The sequence below is a fragment of the Dipodomys merriami genome, unplaced genomic scaffold (genome assembly GCF_024711535.1).
Source record: "Dipodomys merriami isolate MVZ:Mamm:240054 unplaced genomic scaffold, mDipMer1.0.p SCAF_16, whole genome shotgun sequence".
Taxonomy (NCBI): domain Eukaryota; kingdom Metazoa; phylum Chordata; class Mammalia; order Rodentia; family Heteromyidae; genus Dipodomys; species Dipodomys merriami.
Window position 1 is genome coordinate 12,388,390 of NW_027202937.1, and position 7,785 is coordinate 12,396,174.

The 7,785-nt window shown below is 46.4% G+C and overlaps 1 pseudogene; it reads right to left on the reverse strand.

Annotated features, from left to right (window-relative positions):
* Nucleotides 1–418: 418 nt before the first annotated feature.
* Nucleotides 419–2,749, reverse strand: LOC138827934 (serine/threonine-protein kinase RIO3 pseudogene; annotated as a pseudogene).
* Between the last annotated feature and the right edge of the window lie 5,036 nt (nucleotides 2,750–7,785).

A 7,785-nucleotide genomic window follows, 5' to 3' on the forward strand; every position in this document is an offset into this window, starting at 1 on the left:
CCATGTGTCATCTATAATTCTGTCTCCCTAGATGATCTATAGCTGTTAAGGAACTGTATTATTCTGTCCATAGGATGAGAGGTAGTAATTTTAGTCTCTCAATGCCAAGCTAAAAAATTCACATATCTGGCACAGGGATTACAAGGGGAAAAACAGAAGTACCACTGTCCACTCCTCCTGTGTTGGAATTCTATTTTTTTTTTTTATTTTTTGCCAGTCATGGTGCCTGAACTCTGGGCCTGGGTACTGTCCCTCAGCTCTTCAGCTCAAGGCTAGTGCTCTACCACTTGAGCCACAGCACCACTTCCAGCTTTTTCTGCTTATGTGGTGCTGAGGAATCGAACCCAGGGCCTCATGCATGCAAGGCAAGCACTCTACCACTGAGCCACCTTCCCAGCCCCTGTGTTGGAATTCTAAGTCATCCATATTGCACTTGCTGTAGGCACTGACAATCACGGTCATATTGATACAGAAAGCAGTGAGCACTGATGCTATTCAGCATATAATACTGCAAAAATGAAGCAGCTTCTCTTCCATTCTTCTGAACATTATCTTCATTCATTTTCTCCAATGCTTCTATCTCAGCTAAGAAATCAGTTCCTTTTTCTGCTGAGATGTTCAAGTCTGAAACAGCATTGAAGAACTGCTGTTCACTAAGGGCTTCCTTTACTCCTCCCTTCTGGAAAAACTGAAACATTCCTACAGTCACAGAACAAGAACTCCAGGCCATGAAGATGAGTTGGTTCTACTGACTGACTGACATCAATCAACCAAACCTTTCCAACATGGTATACTCGCTGAGGTTGGCATGTACATTTATTATACAACTTCTGTACCAAATGAAGAGTTTGGTAGTAGGCTTCTTTCATTTCTTCCCTACTGAGCTTTACTTTTCTTAATTTAGGGGCTGGAACTTGATCATGACCAATAAAAGACAACTAAAATATGTTTTTTGAGCAGTATAACTGTTGGACAAGGAATTCCAGCTCTCTGCATTCTTGTGAGAGTGCGTGTACATTTCTCTTTCTGCCTACAGGTGGATGATCTTACATTGATTTAGTTTACTGAAGCAGTCTTTAAACCTGAAATCATCTTTAATATATTTGTCATGTGTCCCGACCCGCAGGACTTCAACTAGGGCAGTGAACCTAAGTGAGAAGGAATGAAGGGACAAGAGACACGAAGAATGACAGCAAGATAAGGATTCTGATCCAGCTGCCAATTTTTATTTTTCACACAAGGGTATTTATATGCTTGGAATAAGGGAGCTTTTTCATTGGCCGAAGCAGCTGCAGGGTGCTTGCTTAGGGCAAGGTGAAAAGGTGGTCATTAGTAGCTGCAGGGTGTTGGCTTAGGGCGGGGTGAAAAGGTGGGATTCTGTAAACTCAGCCTCAGGATGTTCCAGTGAGATAGTTGGCTCCCAACAGTCTTGATTTTTTTTTTTTTCTTCGATTGTGGGGCCTGAACTCTGGGCCTGGGCACTGTCCCTCAGCTCTTCAGCTGTTGACTAGCGCTCTACCACTTGAGCCTCGGCCCCACTTCTGGCCTTTTCTACTTATGTGGTGCTGAAGAATTGAACCCAGGGCCTCATGCATGCAAGGCAAGCAGGCTACCATTGAACCACCTTCCCAGCCCCTATTTGTCATGATTCTTAAACTCATTAAGGATTGTTTTAAAGACATGGAGAGTACCATTCTACAGGTATGACTTTACTATCTTCCTTCTCATCCTCCATGCTCCCTCTGTATGCATGGAAGACAACAGATTCTTTTCCTGTACTATTTATTACAGCCAGTGATAGTATTCAACATTCCAGAGTTGACTATTTTATACATAAGTAAATGTGTCTTAAGATCAACTGCTTTTTCCCCAGTAGAATGTTCTTTCTTTCCATGAAGGCAGGCACTCTGACATTCTTCTGAATAGGCATGCTGTTGTTTTTTTTTTTTTTTTGGAGGGGGGGTCCAGTTGTGGGGCCTGAACTCTGGGCCTGGGCCCTATCCCTCAGCTCTTCACCTCAAGGCTAGAGCTCTACCACTTGAGCCACAGTGCCACTTCTGGCTTTTTTTCTTTTTGCTTATGTGGTGCTGAGGAATTGAACCCAGGGCCTCATGCATGCAAGGCAAGCACTCTACCACTGAGCCACCTTCCCAGTCCAGGCATGTTGTTTTAAGGCATGGAAAACATGGATTGATAGTTTGAAATCCATTTCAATTCCCTATCCTACTCGAAACTCAGGTACACAATTTTCCATTCTTGCTGCGTTCTTTCTCCCATACACCACTCGATCATGTTTGGTGGTGGTATCTTTTCCTTTTCTAATAAAACCCCTTTTAGGAGTAGGAATTTGTTTTATTAGTCTCTAGGGATCATCACAAGTATCCTGCTAGTCTACTAAGGATGCATTTTTAAAAATAATTTTCAAAGGAAATGGAAACCACTGAAATTTTTTCTTCATGCCTAAGCTGTGCATTATACTCTGTGCATTATACTCTGATGCATCTGAGCCTGCATCGGGTCACTGGAAGTGTCAATATTCTTACCGTAAATAATTGGTCCTTTAGCAACAACAAATTCAGGAAAAGCAGTAGCTTCTTTTTCTAACTGCAATTCTTTAGCCAAGTGTTCACTCATCACATAAGCCAAAGAACAGGATAATATGTTTTGAGGGGTGGCCCACAGTTACTTGACTAGGCCCTTAGGCTGTATCAGGCCCAGGGTCAGGTGATGCCATGCCAACCAGATCAATTCAGTGAAGAAGACAGGGAAAAGAATAGGGCAGAGAAGTTGGGTGCCAGTGGTTCATGCCTATAATCCTAGCTACTCAGGAGGCTGAGATCCAAGGATCACAGTTCAAAGCCAGCCTGAGCAGGAAAGTCCGTGAGACTCTCATCCCCAATGAACCAACAGAAAATCAGAAGTGGCACTGTGGCTCAAGTGGTATAGCACTTGCCTTGAGCTGAAGAGCTCAGGGACAGCACCCCGGTCCAGAGTTCAAGTCCCATGACCACCACCAACAACAAAAAAGAATAAGTAAGAGAGGTGACAGGTTGAGAATCAGACTCTGCTGAGGAGACATGTAGGGTGGTCGTTGGTGGTGCTGGACCTATGGTCACAGATAGTGGCAACTGTGTCTGGTCTCAGCTTTTGTGTTGAAGGCTACCACTCTGCCACTGAGTCACAGCTCCACTTTTGGCTTTCATTTTTAGACATAAGAATTAGATAATTAATTAGATATTAATTTAGTAATAAGAATTTAGATATAAGAATCTCATGGGCTGGGCACTGGTGGCTTACTCCTGTAATCCTAGCTACTCAGAAGGCTGAAATCTGAGGATCATGGTCCAAGCCAGCGGGGGAAGGGAAGTCAGTGAGACTCTTAATTCCAATAAACCACTCAGAAAACCAGAAGTGGTGCTGTGGCTCAAGTAGTAGAGTGCTAGCCTTGACCTGAAGAGCTGAGGGATAGTGCCCAGGTCCAGAGTTTAAGCCCCATGACCAATCCTCCCCTGTCCCCCAAAAATCTCATGGATTTTTCTTTTCTGACTTGTTTTGAACTTCAGTCCTCAGATCTCAGCCTCTTGAGTAGTTAAGATTACAGGCTTGTTTCTGACTTTTTGCTGGTTAATTGAAGGTAAGAGTCTCTCAGATTTGTTTGCCCAGTTGGCTTCAACCCTTCAACCCTCCGCCCCCTGTCTCCTCCCTCCCTCTGTCTCTCAACACAGGCTTCAGGTACATTTCCTGAAAACACTGTGTTTGGGAGAAATGAGACAGATTTTTCATTCTGATGAAATACATCTTTTGTTTTCCCAGTTTATTGGCATTGGTGCATCAAAGGTGGTCGTTAGCAGCTACTGGGTGTTTGTATGGGGGGTGAAAAGGTAGTCGTTAGTAGCTATTAGGGGGTGAAAAGGTGGTTGTTAGCAGCTACCGGTATTTGTATGGGGCAGGATGAAAAGACCGGATTCTGTGAACAGCCTCCTGATGTTCCAGTGAGATAGTCAAGCCTATCATGCAGATAGACTCCCTGCAAGGCTCTCAACACCCTCTAGACAATATCTTTTAGGACCATCCTTCATCTTATTGCTGAATTAGGGTGGAAGATGTTCCCTAAGACCCATGTGTTAAAGGCTTAGTCCCCAGGGTGGTGCTCCTCTGATGGAACAGAACCTCTGAGCTGCACTATATAGTGGGCGGGCCTGAGGCTATTTGGATGGACTTTGGAAAGGAATTGTGGGACCTTGGTCCCTCCTTGCTCTCTTCCCCTTCCTGCCAAATGAGCTGAAATTAACTGTCGGCATGAAGGGAGTCCACCTTGGTGGGAGGTTGTGGTAGAGCAGGGAAGTTAATTCATCTCCTGGCAGCAGTTGTGCTAATATTAGTAGAGCAATGGCAGGTAGGGGGAGCAAAGAAGATGGAAACTTAACAGACATTTCTCTAAGATAACAAATCATGAGACCCTTCCTCTCTGCTATTCCCACAGTCGGTTCCCATTTTAAAAAAAATACTAAAAAAAAACTGTAGTAATCACTACCCAGGAAATAGCACTGGGAGGACAAGACAGTTACACAGTGCTGAAAACTCATTTTTCTATAGCACAGAGATTCTGTGTGCAAGGCCTCCATGCCCCCTTGTGGCAAAATGACAGAAAGACACCGTCTACTGCTGTCATTGACAGGTGGCACCCCAGAAGGGTATAATAGCAGAACCCATATATGGTAAGACCAGGCATAATTATGACATTAAAAAATAATGGAGCCCCGGGCTGGGAAGGTGGCTTAGTGGTAGAGCTCTTGCTTTGCATGCATGAGGCCCTGGGTTCAATTCCTCAGCACCACGTAAGCAGAAAAAAAAAAAAAGCTGGAAATGGCGCTGTGGCTCAAGTGGTACAGCACTAGCCTTCAGGTGAAGAGCTGAGGGACAGCACCCAGGCCCAGAGTTCAGGCCCCACGACGGGACCCCCCCTCCCCAAAAATAATGGAGCCTGAATACAGAATTCAGGTCACTCTGGCTTCTGTCCTGATCTGGAGATAAGACTGACCCTTTCTGAAAAGCAGATAAAGATGACAAAGACACTGGGTTGCAGCAGAGGACAAATGCTGAGAGCCTCCCGGTGATGCCTAGGACCACTGCCAGAGAGGAAGGGACCTGCTGGACACTTGTTTCAGGGACAGTCTTCCATTCTGTGCATGGAGGAAAAGTGACTCTAAGTGTCCTGAGATTGGGGCAGACGTGAGTCATTCTGACACAGCCTGTGAAAGGCAGGAGGGCTCATCCCCCTCCGGAGCAGAGGGAGGGCAGTGTCCCAGGGTGGGCCCCATTTTCCCTCTTTGGTTGTGTGAGTGGAGGGGGGACTTCCACAGGAGAATATCTGTGGTACCTGTGCGCTACAGCATCTCCTTGCCGTTCTGCAGGTAACTGAGCAGCCCCTCCACGCACCTTCCCTCCAATGCTCTGCTACATCAGCTTCCTCCCACTCGGGCTGACGGATCTGAGCTGCCACGTCCGCTGCTTTCCAGGAGCTCAAGTTCCTGCTCAGGAGAGGTAGTCTTGGTCGTAGGCAAACTGAGGGTACCTGTCGGTACCCGGGGATGAGATGTCTGTCCCACATCACCTCAGCAGTACTGGGACTGGATGGCGTGAAGATCTGCCCCGCTCCAGCCCCACGGCAAACTCCGCCCACTAGTGACCACCCACTCAACTCTGCGCACCTGCTCAGCTGGGGCCCCACACCTTGGCTTTCAAAATAAACTGAAAATGAAACAGGTCATCATCATCGCTCCTCTCCCTGCCCTACCTGCCTGCTCTTCGCGCGTACAGGCCAAGTGGCTTCGCGGCTCCCACAAGGTATCTTAGATCTTGACCTTGCGGATAGAGGTGTGGTGACCTCTGACCCGGGCGGTGTGCAGGTTCTTAAGTCTGTGCGGTGTCCTGGAGTTCTGCGTCTCCCGCTCCCAGGACCCGAGCACACCTGCTCCACCCATGGCTCCCGCCACGCGTCCTGGGCTCCGCCCTCAGTCTCCAGGCCTCGTTGTGGAAGCGCACGAACTGCGCCCCTACAGTCCCTTCATTTCCCCCCCCCCCCCCCATCGCGCCCTGCCCTCTCCACAGTCCTCCCCCCACGGCCCATCCTCCCAGGCCCCGGTCCCCTTTCTCCTCCGGTATACACACAGCACCCAGTTTCCAAGTCCGAGTTACTGCCACCACACACCAGCAGCAGCAGGACTCCGTGGGAACTATAACCCAGGACCCCAACGACGCTGATTGGCCTCTCTAGGAACGAGACACCCAATAAGAAGCGAGGAATCAGACCGCGTCACCAGTGTCCAGGTGGAAGCAATTGAACTGGCATTGGGGGCGGGGGAATCCTCAGTGCTGGACTTTCTGACCCAGTATCACCGTGGGTCTGAGACCCTGAACCCAGGAAGAGAGGCACGAATTGCTTAGAGACCAGCCCTGACCATATATAGGAGGACCCTGTCTCAAAAAAAAACAAAAAAAAACAAAAAACAACCAAAAACAAAAGTAGGGGTGGGGTGGAGATTTTTTTCCCATGCTATGGTTTTAATGTGTTCTCTAAAGGTTCATGTATTGGTAACAATCCCTGAATTTATGCTAATGGTACTTGAAGGTTGGTCTCTAGGGATTAGTTATAATTAGTTGAGGGCTGGAGAAGTGGTTTTATTTTTGTCAGTCGTGGGGCTTAAACTCTGGGCCTGGGCACTGTCCCTCAGCAATTCAGGTCAAGGCTAGCACTCTACTACTTGAGTCTCATGGACTTTCCTGCCTGGGTTGGCTTTGAACCATGATTCTCAGATCTCAGCCTCCTGAGTAGCAAGGATTATAGGCGTGAACCACCAGCTCCCGGCCAGGAGTGGTTTTATAAAAGAGAGGACTGATACAGGGCATGGCTTTAGTGGTAGAGTGCTTGACTAACAAACTCAAAAGTCTTGAGTTCAAGCCTTACTACTATAAGAAAAATGTGAACGAGACCCAGGCTAGCATGCTTGCCCATCTCACATGTATGTCCTCATCCATGTTTAGATGCAGCAAGAAGCTCCTCTCTTCATATCATGCAGATATTGGTGTCATGTTCTTGGACTTCAAATTATCCAGAATTGTGAGCCAAATAAATTTATATTCTTTATAAAGTACCTATTGTTGAGTATTTTGCTGACAAGAAAGAGCCTATGACACTCACAGTCTTGAAGAATACTAGCTTGTATTCGTGTGTAAGATGTTTATATCTAGCCATCCCAACCTCCTTTCAAGTTCTGGGGCCATCTCCACTCCTGTAGCTCCCACCCTGCCTCTACCCAGGCTCTGTGGCAAATGCAGACATTATATAACAGGTAGGAACAGGAATACTTTTGCTTTGATTCTCTTTTTTCCAGTATTGTTGAACAGAGTTTTCCATCTGCTAATATTAGCCAGACTTGTTTTCTACTGGTAGCTTAAGATTAGTAAGGAAACTAAATATGTAATTGTACTGTCTCAAAACCCAACTAAGATTTACTCCAGAACTGATTTCCAAAAACTTAAGGAATGCTGACCTATACATGGTGAAAAAGTGTAAAAGTGGGAACAACATAGTTAGAATAAATTTATTAACTTGTCAATATATACAATCTGAGAATGTAGAAAAGATGTGATATTTGATCAGGCATGATTTGAATCACAATAATTACTGTTTTCTGGGCTGCTCAGGGGGATGGCAGAAACGATTAAGAGAAAGGAAAGGGCCTCTAGGAATCTAGACATTGTGATCCGTGACAGAGGTGACAA